A 19,315-nucleotide genomic window follows, 5' to 3' on the forward strand; every position below is an offset into this window, starting at 1 on the left:
TCCACCACTGGATTCAGGTAATATACATAATATGGCCTATCAACATAGCACAAGAGTGCCCCTTAAATTTACCTAGGGTTAGAAGGGGACTGTGTTGGCATGCATTAAGAATGTTTTTCTAAAAAAATTAAAGCATTTCTGTTCATAAAAGTGCTATGCCCACTAAGCTAGTATAAAACATAGGTATTTGGAATCCCTTTATGTTTAGGGAGAAGATAAACACTATGAAGGAAGAAAGGAAAGATCTATATATTAAGGCAATAATCTCATTATCCTCTGGTGGAAAGAGAGGTGATTTATGCAACAAAACAGGAATATGAAATGACTTGAAGAGATTGTCTAAAAAAGATAATGACATCAACCAGAATGGTCCCCCAGAGAAGAATGGGGAGGCCTATCAACCTAGACAGGAAAGCATCAGGAACTCCTGCACAAGAGGCAAGGATCTGGCCATGGCTTCTACCTCCCTGCATTCAATAGCTCTGGGTAGGTATAAATATATGCGCAGCCTGGCAGATTGGAAAAAGGAATATGGCCACTGCTTACAAGTTAGGTGCTAAGCTCTGGGAGTCTACAACCTCTCTGTGAAGCTCATTCAATAATTAATAAAATAGAATCAGATATATATCATCAGAAGTTTTAAATTGTGAATACACATATACAAAGATTAAAGGAGACACCTTTGCTGGGTGGAAGGACTGGGAATGCATGTGATTTCTATTTTTACTTATTAGAAATGTTAATATTTTGCTAAGAAAAACACCATCAGAAATTGCATATAATTTCATTACATATAGGTAAAACAATATGTGCATATGGATAAAAATTGAAGTAGAATATAAAAAACTAAAATCCAACTTTGTATCTACCATAATAATTGTAGGTGAATTTATTTTCAAATACTGTCTTAATGTCATTGTATCATGGTTTTAGGGTAAAAAATATTTATTTTTAAAAGTGCTATTACATCTAAGGTGCCCCTCAACTCCCAAAAAAGATTAAAATGATTCTGTTATCTAATGTTCCGCAATGAAATCACCAATGGAGTTTCATTAAAGCTATGATAAACAAAAGGAAAACCGGATTTTACAGAAAAATAAATACCTCTGTAGTAAGAGCTAAAAGAGATGTTCAAAGCATGCAGAAAAGTATAAAAGTAACATCACCTAACTCACTAAGAACCAATATTTTCTTATACTTTCTTCCATCTTCAAAGCAAACCCATGGTCAATTAAGAACAGCTTGCCTAGATAAATGTTAGTATTTTAGTGATCACCATTGTATTGTTTCTGAAGTAACTGAAAATTAAACAAGGATGTTCCTTATAATTTATGGCAAAAAGTACCACAAATCTGAGTCAAAGGAAAAGTAATCAATGGTAACATTTTAAACAAAAATTAGACATCTAGGGGCACCTGTGTGGTTCAGTGGATTAAAGCCTCTGCCTTCCGCTCAGGTCATGATCCCAGGGTCCTGGGATCAAGTCCCACATCAGGCTCTCTGATCAGCAGGGAGCCTGTTTCCTCTCTCTCTCTTGCCTGCCTCTTTGTCTACTTGTGATCTCTGTCTGTCTAATAAATAAATAAAATCTTAAAAAAAAATTAGACACCTGAAAAGCTTCAATACAAATAAAAATGTGGAGGAGAAAGCAATCATCAGAACATGAATTCCCAAAGACAATGAAAAAGATTCAAAATTACAGAAAACATTAATAAATGTTTAGAGTTCAAAATGAAATGAAGTATCTAAATGTGAATTTTTCCTTTTATGTTTTATCCCAGTTGAATTATGCCTATATTCAAATATCACAAAGTAAAATAAAATTATCTTTTTCCAATTTGTAAAAATGAATTTAAACCTGTTCATCTGATTTTTCCCTGTCAGTTTTCTTGGTATTAGGAAAATACAATCAATCTACTCTTCATTTCAGAACACATTATTGCCAAAGACATTCACTGACAAAGAACAATACAAGGAGAGGCAGAAGTTGTTTCTTGAAGATTAATATTTAGCTTTATCATGAAAGAGGAAAGGGTTATTATTTAGGAGATTAAACAAGGAGTTTCCTAAAAAAAAAATTTCCATGAGACGAAAACAATACTAAGAACACAATAAAGGTACAAATTTTACGAATTTGGCTCCATGAAACACCAAGAAGCTTTCTGAGTGTTATGGGGAGGCTCTTAAGCAATCATAAAACAGCACTCGTAATTCAAATAGCAACCACTAAAAGAATAAAAATAAGGACTCAAAAGGGAAGTCAAGATGGAAAACAGATCAGCAAACCGAAACAGTATCAACTGTCTATTATTTGGGGATACAATTTTTCAGTATATGATTGAAAGCCCTTTAATAGGGTCTACACAAAAATGTTATTAATCAAGGCTTTCATGAACCCTTAAGTACCTTTATCATTTTTCCACATATGGTGATAGACCAAGATAAATACCATTATTTATTCATTCAGTTAATACATGCAGTGTATGCAAAAAACTCTGGATTCCACATCTAGAAGGCTACCAGGATTCACAGGTTAGTAGTAAGATAAGGTTTTGAATAAGAGTAACACAAATTAGAGTAGTGAGTTTCTTAAAAGAAAAAGGATAGGAAAATTCAGTCCCCCTCTGGGGCTAAGAGAACAGGAAACTCCTGCATTGCAATCTCTGAAAATAATAGCAATTGCAAATAATGAACTACCATCTAAATATGAAGATAACAACTGAAATCTAGGAGAACACGAAGTCATAAACATATATACAAACCTATAGACATATTATCATAGCTCCAAAGCTTATACACTTGTCTTACGGAACAAGATACTACATACCAAGGTTTTTTTTTGAAGTGATACACATGAAAAGGTTTAGGGGAAGAAAGGATATAGCTAACAGGGTACATTTTATTGAACACAGATCCAAATATGCCCTTTTACGAAATAGGAAATTTTATTATAAACCTAAATCCTTAGAAAGGCCTATAGGATTCTGATCTTCTCCCTCAATTAAAATAAGTTCTTTTCAGATTAAAAAAATACAACATTCCACCAGCCTAAAATAAGCATTGTTAACATTTTGGTGCATTCCTTTCAGGCATTTCTTTAAGCAATATTTGTAAACATGAATAAAATTTACCACATGTGGAGTCATAGCATATAGGCTGTTTTTATCATTCTTTTTTCCCTTATCTCACTTCTTGCCCTCTTCTGTCCTCATTCCCAGGTAACCATACTTTTTCCTTATCTATGTAACGAAACACATATGCATAAATGAGGGAAGAGTCTTTCAAAGCTTGTTTTATAAAAATGGAGTCATGAAATAGACCCTTCCTTGCCTCTTGCTCCTCTCATTTGAAATCACACATGGAAATCAAAAAAGGCAATGATTCTTTCTTTGACTGATTCCAGGGTTTTAATACAGTACAGCTTATTCAATTATTCCTCTTTCAGTGAGTATATATTTGTTTTCTATTTTTGCCATCAAAAACAATCCTGCAAAACATCCTTATACATAGATACAACCAGTAGTTTGCTAGAACCAACTAATACTCGCTGGAGAGAGTCAAGTATTAAATTTTCAGGAATTTTGGGAGCTGGTTACAAAACAAATACATGAAAATAAAATTACAAAAACTTACAATGATAATTATTAAAAACAAAGGTAATAAATACTCAAAACTCATCACTTCCCAATTTTACTACATTTTACTGTTATATGGGCTCTTGAATTGATTTATACCTATAGATCTGTACGTTGGAAATACTATGTAACAGCATGTTACAACATATCTCTTTCCAACTCTGCATTCAGTGATGTCATCAAATCATGTAGATTTGAGCAGTTGTTACAAAAAACAAATGGTCTGCAAAAGCCTAAAATTTTTTACCATCTGGCCCTTTTTAGAAGTTTGCCTGCCTTTAATCTAAATTCCCAGTAGTATTAAATTCAGGAATAAATGTACTATTTTAAACCTGGTGATTCACAGACCTGTACCCCTGGGGATAAAAATATATGTTTATAAAAAATAAAAATAAAAATAAAAAATAAAAATAAAAATTTAAAAAAAAAAAAATAATGGCAAACTGCATTTTTTCTAAAGGCTAAAACAATTCCTATTCCTACTAGATATAAGTGCTTCATTCTTATAGAAGTTTTTCCAGGGGCACTTGGGTGCCTCAGCTGGTTGGGTGTTGGACTTTTGATTTTGGCTCAGGCCATAGTCTCAGAGTCATGAGATTGAGCCCTGCATTGGGCTCTGCACTGAGCATGGAGCCTGCTGGGGATTCTCTCTTTCCCTCTTCCTCTGCAACTCTCCTTGTGCTCTCTCTCGAAAAATAAAAAAAAAAAGTTTTTCAAATCTGATAGTGTCTTACTTTTGTTCATCATGTCTCATAGAATTCGTGAGCTCCTGAAAATCTTTGCAAACTAGCCATTTGGATTTGCTCTTCTGTGAATTGCCTACATCCTAATGACATTTGCTATTGCTTTGTTAGTGTTTTTGCCATCAATTTCTGAAAGCTCTTTGTGTATTTTGTTTGCTGCTTAATATTTCATTTCAAATATTTTCCCCTGAGCTTTCATTAGTATACTAACACTACAATATAAAAACTTCCAAGAGTCAAATATATCTCTTTCCAAACTTAGTTTTAGTTTTCCTTTCTTTTTAAAAGGTTTTTGACAAAATGAGCAAAGGGGGAAAAATTAAGAGAGAGGAGCAAACCAAAAAACAGACTCTTCTATTTTTTTAAAATATTTTATCTATTTATTTGACAGAGAAAGAAAGATCACAAGTAGGCAGAGAGGCAGGTAGAGAGAGAGGAGAAAGAAGACTCCCCACTGAGGGACGCCTGGGTGGCTCAGCTGGTTAAGCGGCTGCCTCCGGCTCAGGTCATGATCCTAGCGTCCAGGGATCGAGTCCTGCATCGGGCTCCTTGCTCAGCCGGGAGCCTGCTTCTCCCTCCCTCTGCCTACCACTCTGTCTGCTTGTGCTCACTCTCGCTCCTCTCTCTCTCTGACAAATAAATAAAATCTTAAAAAAAAAAAAAAAAAGACTCCCCACTGAGCAGAGAGCCCGATGTGGGGCTCAATCCGAGGAAGGACCCGAGATCATGACCTGAGCCGAACGAAGGTAGAGGGTTAACCCACTAAGCCAGGAGCCCTGCTCTAGTGTATTTTAAAATTCATTTATTTTATTCTTCAGCTTTTGACTTCCTTTTGGTTTCTTTCTTTCTTTTTTTTTTCTTTCTTTCATTTTGTTTGATACTTTTTTATATTTCCTATCTGTTGAAGTTCTCTATATATCCATTCTTCTTTCGAGTTCAGCTTTATGGTCATTACTTTGCACTCTATCAGATAAATTGCTTATCTTTGTTTCATTAAGGTTTTTTTCTGAGGTTTCATCTTGTTCTGTTTGGAAGTTATTCCTTTATTTTCTGATTTTACTGACTCTCATGGGTGAAATAGACAATGGAGATTAAGAAGTGCTCTTGTGATGAGCACCAGGTATTGCACGTAAGTGTTGAATCACTATATTGTACACCTGAAATTAATATTATACTGTATGTTAACTAACTAGAATTTAAATAAAAACTTAAATATTAAATAAAAAGGGTTTTTGACAACTCCTAGATTATATACAGAGTCATCCCTCAATTTTCTGCTAAGCTTTTTATTATGTAAAAAACTTTTCCCAATACAATGTATTTTCAAGCAACTTTAAAATTTAAGTTACATCTTTAACTTCAGAAGATAATTTCTTCATCTTAAAATTCTCTTTTACTCCTCACTGATAAAAGCAAGAAATATACTACTATAGAAGAGGCAATTTATTCCAACACATTCTTACTCTATATCCCTGAGGCTGGTACTAAGAGGTTCTCAGTAAATATTTATTGAACTGAACTTGATGAATCACATGATCAGAGAGAGGCCTTCTTGAATTCCCACAGTTAATCTAGCCATCTTCTGCGTTCTTATAACACTTTGTAAATACTTTAATTATAGCTTTTCCTTGTCACAAAACATGTTATTTTCACTCTTCGATTAATGTGTTATACTACATTAGAAGCTGATAGACAATAGGAGCCACACCTAGTAAGTGGTAGATGGCAGTAATATTTGGTAGGAAGGAAGGAAAAAGAAAAAAAGCTAACAAAAACATGTTTCAGAAAACTTCTGATGAACACTTTTACAATATTCTTCTCACAAGCTACCCTATCTCCTGTTACTGCCCCAACCACATCATCTGAATTAATGATTAAGTAACACTTCTTCAGACTTCCATAATTAGACAAAGTGGAAAACTTTCTAACTTGAACATGTATACATATTAATTTTTAGAGTTAAAAGATATGAATATACTATACATGACTCCACAGTTTAAGCACCTTCAAGATCACCAATAGCCCCTTGCAAAACAAACGAACAAAAATACCCCAAAACTTAAACCCTGGTTTTCTTTACTGTTCACTTCCACCATGCACAAAAATTCAAAATATTAAGGAATAAACGTACCCCCAGCAGGGGAATGAATAAATTGTGACACTTCCATTCAATGATACCTTGAAACAGTTTAAAGGAATGAGGTAGATCTCTTATATCATGAAAAACCTAAAAATTAGTGTGAAAAAGTAACTTCATAGAATAAGATTCACGGTATGATACCACCTGTTGCAAAACTATACATATGTTATGTTTACAAATGTGCATACAATATAGATAACTAAGAACTTTAAAATGCTGGAAAAAAATACACACCAAACTGTTAAAAATGTTACTACTCAAGAGGGGATGGTGATTTTTACTCTCTATATTTCTGATTATCTAAATATTACATAAGACGGTATTCATTTACAGGTGCCTGGTTGGCTAAGTTGGTTAAAACTGTCTGACTCTTAATTTTACCTTAGGTTCTGGTCTCAGGGTCATGGGATCAAGCCCTGCATTAGGCTCTGCACTGTGTGTGGAGCCTGCTTAAGATTCCCTCTCTCCCTCTGTGGCCTGCAGCTGCTCACACTCTTAAAAAAAAAAATTGTATTCATTTACTAGTTATATAATTTTTTTAATGATAAATGGAAATTTTGAATCCCTAATACTATGTGTTGTAGAAGATACTTTATACATAATATCCCATTTCCTCATCTAACAAAGCTCTGAGGTTGGCACAGAGGCACAAAGAAGTCATTATATAACAGGCTGAATTTGAACACAGGACTCTTTGAAGACAAACTCTATGCATGGTCTTTTCCCTATACTATAAAACCTCAAAATTATGAGGTTGCTTCAAAATAATAAATACATATATATGCAAGAATGTATATATTTTTTAAATATTTTATTTATTTATTTGACAGAGATCACAGTAGGAGAGAGGAAGGGAAGAGATCACAGAGAGAGAGGAAGGGAAGCAGGCCCCCTGCTGAGCAGAGAGCCCGATGTGGGACTCGATCCCAGGACCCTGAGATCATGACCTGAGCCGAAGGCAGCGGTTTAACCCACTGAGCCACCCATGCGCCCCAAGAATGTATATTTTTAATGCAAATTTATTTTCACAGTTCATCTGAACCCTCAACTTTTTAAGTCTTCATGTTTCTTATGGCAAGGTAGGTAAGAAATATACTTTAAATGTAAAATATGAAATGGCAAATATGAAATAACACAGCTTTATAAAAATGAAGTAAAATTTGCCTGTTCAACTTATCCAAATAAGATGCGAAAAGGCCACTCCACTATTCCCATTTTATTTTTAATAAAAAGGTATTAAGTTCTTCCAGTGACCTTTATAAAAGGAGCATAGCCTATAAAATCTATTTAAGGATATTAAATCCAGTTGATGTTTCATGTGTTGACCTTATGAATTCCAATCACTCAATTAGCTATTTCATTTTCCGTTCTTATTTATAGTCTAGTAGCATACCTTGATATAATGTACCATGAATTTGTATGATTTCTGTGAGATAAGAGCTATACTCCAAAAACTCTAATCTTTAAAAAAGTGTTTGGAACTTCTCTCTATGGGAAAAAAAAGAAATGCATTCAGAAGTGGCACAAGTTGTTAAATTTTCTTGAAGTGGTTGTTTCGTTTACTGTTATAACCAGTGCCAACAGTGCTTGGTAAACAGTAAGCACTCAAAAGTATTTATTGAACAAATGAAATTAATATTTCTGATATCTAAAATTTCCCAAAATTTGCTCATAATCAGCTGCAATGAATAAAATTGTTCATTAGGGCAGAGGAAGTAAAGTAAGATCCATTAATCAATAACCTAAGCTGTCACCATAAAGTAATTCAACTTGTTCTACTCTTCTCTTATATTCTGTTCTGTTCTTCTGTTGCTCATAAAGGAGGAGCTAAATGAAATCATAAAAAATATGATTAAAAATTATTTGATCACTAGAAAGAATGTATATAGACTTACAAGTGGGTCACTATATAAAAGATAATGCTAATCTGGACATGTGAGATTTCTCCAGAGAAACCCAGCATCATTATTTCATACTTACAGTACAAGTAAAAATTTTAAATTGCAAACTTCTAAGACTTAAATGATAGAGTTTTAGTTCAATAATAACTGAAGTACACCAAGGGGGGAGAAAGAACTTCACTATATACCATGCCCAGTCTTTACAAGAAATATTTAACTTTATTATATCTTCTGTTACTACAGTGATAAAAACATGTGACACTAGGCATTATGCTATGTCACAAGTTATTCTATACAAGTATGAAAGAAGTACTTTCAAGCCATTCAGCACTTTGAAAAATGGAACTGACCCATTTCCCTTGATCATTTACATTTTGATGAAGCCTGGCCTGTATTTCTAGTCTTGGTTAAGTTCAGAAATGCATTTAATATGAATGTCATTACTATTAATTAAAAATTTCCCTTACAACACTTTATATAATAGGCATGAATAGAGGAGGTCTTAAATTTTAATTAAAAAAAAAAAAAACTGTAAACTGTGAATTAGCAAAGTAAGTTACCATGGTAACAAAAACACTCAAAACCAGCATAAAAACTGGAAATACTACTAAAAAACAGTTTGTAAGTTTGTAAACAGTTCATAAAATAAAGTTTGTAGATAATGAAAGCTGTTCATTTTCTCACCAAAATGCAGTGATATTTAGATCACTAAGTAAAACAGGGCAGAGATGGCACTGCCATTTCCAACACTATACCCTCACACTTTGGTGATTTGTTCCAAGGCTATCCTAAGGGTCTGCATTAATGAACTGCCTTCTGTTAAGACATACCTGCAATAAAATAATTAACTGACCAAACTTTCTTGTATGGAATCCAAGCCACATATGTTAAAGCCAACTTTCACTCTTTAGAGAATAAAGTTAAACTTCAAAGTTCAAGCAAGGAAAAGAAAGGTCTCTCTGCTCTCTACGGCCCCTCCTCCTCATCTCCAAAGTGTAAGGAAACTCCTGAATGGAGAATATCTTGTTATCTAAGAGGCTGTGAGAAGAACATGGGTTTTGAAAACAGACAGACCTTGGCTACAATCACAGCTGTTATACTTTGCACCTTTCAGGACTGGGACTCTCTCTCTGAGATAGGTCTTCTCATCTGTGAAGTGGTAAGAATTACAAAACCTCCCAAAGTTGTTGTGAGACTTAAAGGAAATATTTTGAGTAAAGCAACTAGCACAGTGTATATTAAATACCAATTGTCTTCCCTTTCCCATCCTTAAATCTTTAAATCTCCTCCAGCACTTAGCTTAGGGTTAGTCACAAAAGAAGAAATCAAGGAATGCTTGATTAACTAGCTTTGTCAGGTTAACATCTTGATTCTGCAAGAATAGATGCTCCACACAGTGATTTTAAATCAGCAATTTACATTATCAATGACTTTTAAGAAACAGCAACAAGATAACTGAGTGGAATGTGAACTGTATATCTTATATTAAAATACCCTTGGTTTGCTATACATAGTTTAGTGCCAAGTGCAAGTGCTATAGGAAACCAAGATTATCAACTTCTCTACCCAGAAGAGAAAGCATGACTTAGAGTAGAAAGGGGAGAAATGCACCACTGAAACGTGACCCTCTGCCACATAACAGTGATGCTAACAGGTCTTCAATAAAATTTTATAACCAAAATGATTATTTCTGAGGAATGACTATTCAGAGCTAATCTTAATTTCACTAATAAATCACCACCACCCTCCAGGTCTAATCAGAGCCAATTGTCAAACACACCAGAAAAACATGCTGTCTGTGGGGAGACAAAGCAAACTTAAGACCCTTGGGAGAAAAATCAAGTCTCATTAAGAAGTGTAGGATGAGTGGGGTATCTGGGTGGCTCAGTAGGTTAAGGCCATGAGATGCAGCCCCAAACTGGGCCCGGAACTCAGAGTCTGCTTGAGAATTTCTCTCCCTCTCTTTCATCCCTCCCACTACTTGTGCTCGCTCTCTCTCTCAAATAAATCTTAAAAAAAGAAAAAAAAAAGTATACAATGAGTATTAGGCTGCCAAACACATGCAATAATGAAGATATTAAAATGTAAATTAATCTACTTTCTAATACATATGTTTAACATTAAAGAACTGAATACCAGAATAGGCATTCTTTAAGTTCTAAGTGTATTCATTAAGCAATACACTTTTCAAGCCTTCTACTTTGGCTTAAAAATTTTCACATCTATTCTAAGTATAGCTTAACTTTACCATATGTTTTATGGACTGTTAGTTTTTTATGTAATACAAAACTGAAAGAATGTAACTCTGGGTGAACACTAAGACTATTAAAATTTTGTTGTACTTTAATTTGCATTATAATTTAGTTATAAGGATTTTATTGTAGCAAAAAATTGCAATGAAAACAGGAGTCATGACAATGGATATTTAAGGTATTCAGCTTATACTATTGCAAATGAAACTAAACCACTACTGTAACATGAAGCCATAATGGAAATCAGCCTTGAACTTGATGGTTTTTGTAGTTAATTTGAAGACTGTGCTATTTCCTCTTCTCTTCAAACAAAATTATAGTGTATTATTTGAAGCACCTACCCTCATTTTTATGTTCATTCTATAAGACTGTTGAGTATTATCTTGAAAGGATGACTAGAAAAAAAAATCTAAAGTCAGTGTTAACTGACATCATTCTGCTTTAAATGATAAGCTGCATGAGTTATGAAAAAGGCCAGATCCTCCCCAATCCCCACCCTGCCGGCAAAATGACCATTACCATCAGAAGCCTCTGCAAAGATCTTAAAACAATCAGCACATTAGTTTCTCAAAGAAATACTTAGGGAAGATAAACTGGACTCTGGGGGAAAACAAATGAGCTTAACTTCCGGTGCTGACCAATTAAGCCTCTCATTTCCATTCATTTGGCTACAAAACTCTCTAAAAATGAGGGGGTCATTGCATCCTGAACAGAGCTGCCTATTGAAACGGAGACTACTACATGGTTCTTAGGACATGAAAGGGATCATGAAATATAATTATTAAAATCATGTATGGTAAAGAGACTAGAAGGAAAAGTGAATAATACCCAGTCATTTTTAATGACATCTGCTGGAAAATTTAACTTGTGTTATTAATGTACAGCAATAGCCTCAAAATGGGAGCCCTGAACTGGCAATTCAAATGCCCCAGCTCAGCTAAGTAAAAAGGCTTGGTCCAGGTAAATTGAGGCAAAAGTCCAAGCCTGGAGCAGATTACAAAACTGATAGAGGCAGAGAGCCATACTAGTGAAAGGAAGTTGCAGAAGCAAGCCACGGTCACACACAGGAACTATGGAGTTGTCCCTAATGAGAATCAGTGATGCTGATCATGACATATTTATCCAAAAAGTAAGTTCAAGATTGGGAACATAAGGATGCTTAATTCAGAGCCCAAAATCTAGAGTCTCAATATAAGGCAGATAAGAGATGAAGATGATATAAAAAACTGCTCAACAAGAATGGTACTTAGTAGACTTTTGCTAACCCAATGGTAATCCAACCACCATCAGCAGGACCTCACCTGGGATCTTGTTAGAATTACAAACTTTCAGGCCTCATCTCAGACCTGCTGAATGAAGTCTCCATTTTTAAGGAGATCCAAGACTCTACAGAGGTAGTAACTCCATCTTGCAAAAAACAAAATAGAGGAGAAAAAGACAGGGAAGAAGAGGGGATTAAAATCAACTAGGGGCTTTGTTGTCTTAGGAAAATCCAATTCTACAACTCCTAGAAGGTAAGACTATGAACCAATTAAAACAGCTTAATATCAAGAGTAACATCTTGCTCACTGAGGTTTGCCTCCCGACCTTGAATCACTGTAATAACTGATCCAAAGTTATCATGTCATCAACTCTGCCCAATCCAACGAGATCCCCCTCTCATAAGATCTGCCTTAAAATCACCCAGCCTAGGTTCTGAAACCCTGTAAGTATTCTCCCCTGACTACCCTGAAGTCAATGGGCAAGAGACATAATATTTTGAAGCAGAAAGGAATGGAAACAAGCATATGGTCTAAGTCCCTTATTTTATGAAAGAAATTCACAATTTGTTCAAGAATGAAGAGAAGAACTAACACCAGAAACAAGATCTTCTGACTCCCTCTTCAGGGGTCTCATTTTTGTCTAATTTACATTAATTACTCTTGCCTCTATGTCCCGGACAAGGACATTGCTTAATGTTAATGTAATTTACCAGGATACCCAAACTCAACAGACAATATACCAGACTGAATATAAACACATAAATCCACTTTCAACACAAAGAGATCAAAAAGGTAAGGAATAATATAATCTCATTATTACCAGCATCATAACAAAAACAGTTAACATTATTAGGGCATTTGTCATGTGCAATGTACTATGTTAAAAGCTTTATAAACATGGTTTCATTCAATCCTTGCAAACCGATTATGGAAGTAGCATTATTATTTCCATTTCATAGATGCAAAGTTACTGAGGTTAAGTGACTTTTCAAAAGTCACACTGCTAGCAAGTGGAAGAGCCAGAGCTTAAACACTGAAGTATGCTTTGATTTTCTTGTCTGCCTGTTTGTTTGAGATAAAACAAAACAGAGATGAGTATATACTTATTATTTAAGGTCTTCTCTTGAGAATTTCATTTCTAATTACAAAAATAACATAAATTCACAGCAATATTATATAACCTGCTTCCAAGTAAAATTTAAATCAGAAATATTGCTTTAACTTTTTTTTTTTTACCAAAGCACTAAGTTGTTTTCCAAGCAGTTCTAGTGTTTATCACTGCACTTTGTCCATATTAGCTGTGTAAATTATCTGTTTCAGACATTATACCTGACACAACTGTCCTTTACCAAGATTTCATTTCCCTTTACTTCTGTTAGTTCAAGACATCTGCAGTGCACAGGAATAAAAAGGGCTCTCTTCTACAAGTTACATATATAATAACTGACAGACTTGATTTGAAAAGGTCCACCATGAAAAGAGAGATTTTTCTCTAGTGTATTATTAGAAATATATTTTATACCATCTTTATTCTGAAAAATTTTATACTTACTCTAGATGGCATGTTTAGGAAGCTAATTTCTTCCCACTTCATTTAAAAGGGTACATAAAAAAAATAAAAGGGTATCATTTCACTGTCTTTCATTTCCATATTCTTGAAACTTAAATGCCAAGTTCAAGTTTTTTGGTATCTTAGATAAAGTCTATACTGTGATAGACAAGGCCAATTAAATAGGGTTGTCCTTCTCTATATGTGAAAAAATAAACATGCTACTGATGACTGACATCTTGATAACAACATGGATGAACAATCTATATGATTTCTTACATCTTCACTTCAGGGAAAGCAAAATTCAGTACACAAAAATTGCTCAAGGTTCTTAAGCAAAGAGACAAAGGCAGCTAGAGCCAGGCAGGACTGGCTCTGCAGATGTTGTCCACAAGTATAGAGAACAATCAGAGTGCCCAACTCATGAAATTACTATCCTCTAAGATCACTATTTCGCATCACTTACTGATTTCTTTTTTTGAATTTGAACTTTGAACCTTTTTTGATTTCTCCAATAAGGAAAATCTATTTAGTATGAAACAGCTAGAAAATCAATTCACCAAAATTTATTTATCAAACATAAAGGAGAAATGATTAGACAATAGAGAGTACTGACAAGTTTATTCCATATCAAAACAGAACTAATTCTTTCTAGAATGATTCATTCAACCTTAAGACCCCAACACCAAGCCTACATGAGGGGCTACTGATATAAAACTATAATCAATTCAGTCTAACCTAAAGAATTCATGACCTATAGAGGAGATAGATATATAATTATGGCAATTCAGGAACATCAGAGCTAAAAGAAGCATGTGTAAGGTGCCAAAGAACAAGGAGAACAATTCAATGAAAACTGGGATGCAGAGGAAGGGGGTAGTCAGAAAATACGTAAAGATAAGAGATCATTGGAACCAAATAAAAGATTACAGGAGTACACAAAATTTTCAGAGAAAGGCTATCTAAAACATAAGGAACCTCACTATAAAGTTGCAGAAGCAAGAAAGAAAATGCCCCATCTGAGAGATTAGTAGCACTACAGAAGAAAATGCAAGAGGGAGGGGTGATTGGAAAGGTATCTAGAAATATAACAGTGGAGGATGCTAAACAACAGGTTCTAGGTTTGCATTTTTATCTTTTCGATAACAGAGAACTGTTGGGGAAGCTTAGGCAAGAGCATCATATGATCAAACCTTTAAAAAGATATACATGGAGGACATTAGGAGAAGGAAGGGAAAAATGAATGGGGGAGAATCAGAGGAGGAAACGAACCATGACAGACTGGACTCTGGGCAATAAACTAAGGGTTTCAGAGAGGAGGGGGTTCGGGGGATGGGTTAGCCTGGTGATGGGTATTAAGGAGGGCATATGTGGCATGGAGCACTGGGTGTTATACACAAACAGGGAATCATGGAACACTATATCAAAAATTAAAGATGTCCTGTATGGTGACTAACATAACAAACTCTGTTGGCACCGTGAAGGACTGCATAAGTGGTGAGCCCTTGGCACAAGAGTCCATTGGTTAAAAGTCCATTTTAACCAATGTTTTGGTTAAAACATTCATCCAAGACCCTTGAATTATGGTAGTAACAGCAGGGAGGCAAAGGGGAGGAAAAATTCAAGAAGTATTTAATAAATAGAATAAGACTGTGGAAAGGCTTAAATTTGATACAGGTGTTAAGTAAAATATTAATACTGTATAGTATAATACACAGCAGAAAGAGTCCAGTGATAATACCTAATCCCTAAATGGTTTTTATTCCTTCAAATTATGATAATTAACTTTACATTCTGCTATGATTTTTTTATCCTTGTAGTTATTACGCAAATGATTATTATCAAAGCTACAAGTCTATTGAGAATTGGGATTAAGTGGGTATAACAAATTAATTGAGCTTCATTATGTATTTCCATGAAAACAAGATAACATAACCAAACACAAGGATCTCTGAACTGACAAAAACAATGATAAAAACTGATAGAAAAATTCCATGTGCAGGGAGGTTAGGGGGGACACTAAAATATGGCAGCATAGAAGATCCCTCCAACCATGGACACACCAAATCTACAACTGCTCCTCAAAAACAAAGGATAAAAGGTACACATTGAAGTAGGTAGGTGAGTCAGAGACATAGTCTCACCAAAAACCTCATCCCCAGTGCAGTGACCCAGTTTTTGAAGGGATCTCAAAAACACAGAGCTTCACTAAGTAGTGAAGCATTTGTGTTCCACATCAAGACCTCAATCCTTAGGACCTGCATCAGAGACATAAGCTCTCCAAATGTTTGGCTTTGAAAAACCAACAGAGTTTATGTCTAGGAGACTCACAGGGGTACATGGAAATGAGATTCCAGTCATACAGGGTTCCCTCAGACACATTCTTCCTATGACTCAGCATGAAACCAAGTCTGAAAATCGCCTACACTATGTATGGAGATTCATTTGCTAATCTTAGTGTCTGACAAAGGACTAGGGCCTGTTGGGACTCTTTTTGGGGACACAGGCGATGGTGGGAGCCCTCTCAGCACTCCCACTTTACCTTGCTAGTGCCAGCACTACCCCATTCTTAAGTTCTCCCACTATCTTGCTAGAGCTGGAGAAGGTGCACAGTAATAGCACTCTCCAACTGTCCCAATTTAAGTTGGCAGGCGGGCTCCTTGCCCCGAAGTCTACAACTCTTTTTCTAAAGTAAGCAGGTGTACCATGGCCCTGTGTTCTCACAGTGCCTCGCTACGGCAGGTATGTGCTGGCCCTACATCTCCAGCTCCCTTGCTACCACTCACAGCAACACCCTGGCCCTGCACTCTCCTGCTGTCTTCACTACAGTTGGAGAGTGCTCTGTAGCCCTGGACTATTCTGCTACCTCGCCAAAGCCAACAAGCATACACAGTCCACATAGGGGATACCCCTAGATCACTTGGCTCTGGAGGCCAGGGAGGCTTGTGTTTCTGGGCCCCATGGGACTAAAACAATTGGAAAGATACTTTTTATCAGCCTACCACCCAAAGGGCACTGCACAGACAGGTTACTGAAACACATCCCAAGCATTTCTATGGAAAGGGCCTATTTACTGGTCTTAGAGCTTAAACATGAGGGACAAGTGTCAGGTTTCCTACACAAATAGAGACTATGGAGGTGATTGTGGGAAGTGTAGACTGGGGAAAACAATCTTTGCTTACTTCCTTAGCTTCACTACAGCTCAATGACACCTACCAGTAAGGAGCTCACACATGTGTCTGGGACCCCAATTTTTGCAACTGTTGCCCATGGACACCTCCAGAAGCCCAGAACACAATGCTAAAAGGGTTAATAACTACAGTCCTATAAGACTGTATATATTTTCATACTTTAAAGGTTGCCGTCTGAGGGTATGGCACCCATTCCGCCTGAACATAGATGCTGACTGAGGTCCTTCCCTTTGGAATACTGACAGGTCTTGACACATCCTCAACAACTGGCACCTATCAAGAATAAACCAGACTGCTTAGACAATCACAAAGTTTGACAGACAACCAAGAGCTACGGCAAAGTTGAACCATAAGGTTTATCTCCTATATGAGGCAACTAGTCCATGACTGGAAGAGGTAGTTATTTCACCTAATACATAGAAACAAACACAGAGAGTCAGTAAAATCAGAAAATAAAGGAATAACTTCCAAACAGAACAAGATGAAACCTCAGAAAAAAACCTTAATGAAACAAAGATAAGCAATTTATCTGATAGAGTGCAAAGTAATGACCATAAAGCTGAACTCGAAAGAAGAATGGATATATAGAGAACTTCAACAGATAGGAAATATAAAAAAGTATCAAACAAAATGAAAGAAAGAAAAAAAAAAGAAAGAAAGAAACCAAAAGGAAGTCAAAAGCTGAAGAATAAAATAAATGAATTTTAAAATACACTAGAGCAGGGCTCCTGGGTGGCTCAGTGTGTTGGGCCTCTGCCTTCAGCTCAGGTCATGATCTCAGGGTCCTGGAATCGAGCCCCACATCAGGCTCTCTGCTCGGTGGGGAGCCTGCTTTCCCTTCTCTCTCTGCCTGCTTCTCTGCCTACTTGTGATCTCTCTATTTCTGTCAAATAAATAATAAAAATAAAATCTTAAAAAAAAAAAAATACACTAGAGGGATTCAAACCAGACTAGACAAAGTACAAGAAAGGATCAGTGAGCTAGAAGATAGGCAGTGGAATGCATCCAAACAAATCAGGGAAAAAAAATATTTTAAGAAGTACAAATAATTTAAGGGACCTATGGGACAACATAAAGTAGAATAATACCTTTGGCTCAGGTCATGGTCTTAGGGTCCCAGGATCAAGCCCCACATCGGGCTCTCTGCTTGGCAGGGAGCCTGCTTCCTCCCTCTCTCTGCCTGCCTCTCTGTTTAGTTGTGATCTCACTCTCTTTCAAATAAATAAATAAAATCTTTTTTAAAAATCACAGAAAACTACAATGAACCATCAAAAAGCACTTATTAATTTTTTAAGATCAAGTATATAACATGCAGTTACAATTTTGTTGTTTTCTACTTAGGGATTTGAAAATACATCCCCTTCAAAATCATAAAAGACATATTCTAACTGTGTGTTCACCAGTAAAAATAAAATACTTATATCTGCCATGAATCTAACATCTATTAACAGGTAAATCAAATCTCCATATGCATCTTCCAGCTTGAACCAAAAAAAGATACAGCAGAACTTTGCACAATTTTGCAGATTATTCTTCAGAAATAGAATGGCCAATCTGTCATTTTAAAATATGGACAAAGATTATAATGACATAAAATAAGATATATATTTATAAGAATTTACTATATATACACACACAGGAAATCTGTTGAATTGGGCCTCCTTCTAAAAAGTCAGTCTGTTGAGTCAAAAATTATGTAATAAATGGCAAATGGATTCTAATACATAATCAAGGTGATCACATTTTCTGAATCTAGACTAATGAAAGAGTCAACTTTATAGACATTCATCACTCAACGAGGACCCATGCTTGGCATCATGCCCTGTGTTAAGCATCAGAGACAGACGTATAAAATATGGCTTCTGTCATCAGCCACTCCCTACCTTCTACCACTCTCCAATCTGTTTTACACTTAGTAGCCAGAAGATCTTCACAAAACATTACTCAGTCTTATCGCTGTATATTACTTCAAATTTTAAATGTCTTTCCTTCTCACTTACGATAAAATCCAAGTATCTTCAAGGTTTCCAATGCCCTGCCCATCCCAGCTGTCTTCTCTCTCCTATTTCTGTCATTCACAATCCTTTGGCCTTTGACCTTCTCAATGCTCCTTAAATGTCCAGCTCTATCTATCCCCTAGAACCTAGACTAGAATCTTCATATTAACTTCTCATTTGATTTCCACTTCCTCCTTCAGCTCAAATGTCACTTCCAAAGAAGAATTCACTGAAGTCCCACACTAATGCTGCAGATGGAGAGCTAATGAGTAGTGTTAAGCAAGGGAGGAACAGATCAGTTCTTCATTTTAGAAAAATAATCCAGACAGTAACTTGTAGAACAGACTTGCCAGAGGTGGTATAATGGCAGATGATGGCCATAGGCAGCAAAGTTAAGTAGGAAACAACTAGAAGAGTCCAAGAGAGACAGAGATTGTATATCTATAAGAACACTAAAGTCATCTGTAGCTCTGCATAAAGTTCCATTGGGCCATGAGCTCTCTAAAGCCAGTATTGTATACTATAAACTTCCTATGACATTAGAGAAACCCCATAAACATTAGTTAATCTGAAATGAGAGAAAAGTGATGAACATAATCAAGATACAAATAATAATCACTGCCATCCATTTATGGAACACTTAAG

At 35.7% G+C, this 19,315-nt stretch overlaps 1 protein-coding gene across 4 annotated transcripts in view; it reads right to left on the reverse strand.

Moving 5' to 3' along the window:
- PHKB (phosphorylase kinase regulatory subunit beta) overlaps window positions 1-19,315 on the reverse strand; it is a 233,927-nt gene that overhangs the window by 205,923 nt on the left and 8,689 nt on the right. The window lies entirely within an intron of this gene.

The sequence above is a fragment of the Mustela nivalis genome (genome assembly GCF_964662115.1).
Source record: "Mustela nivalis genome assembly, chromosome: 18".
Lineage (NCBI taxonomy): Eukaryota > Metazoa > Chordata > Mammalia > Carnivora > Mustelidae > Mustela > Mustela nivalis.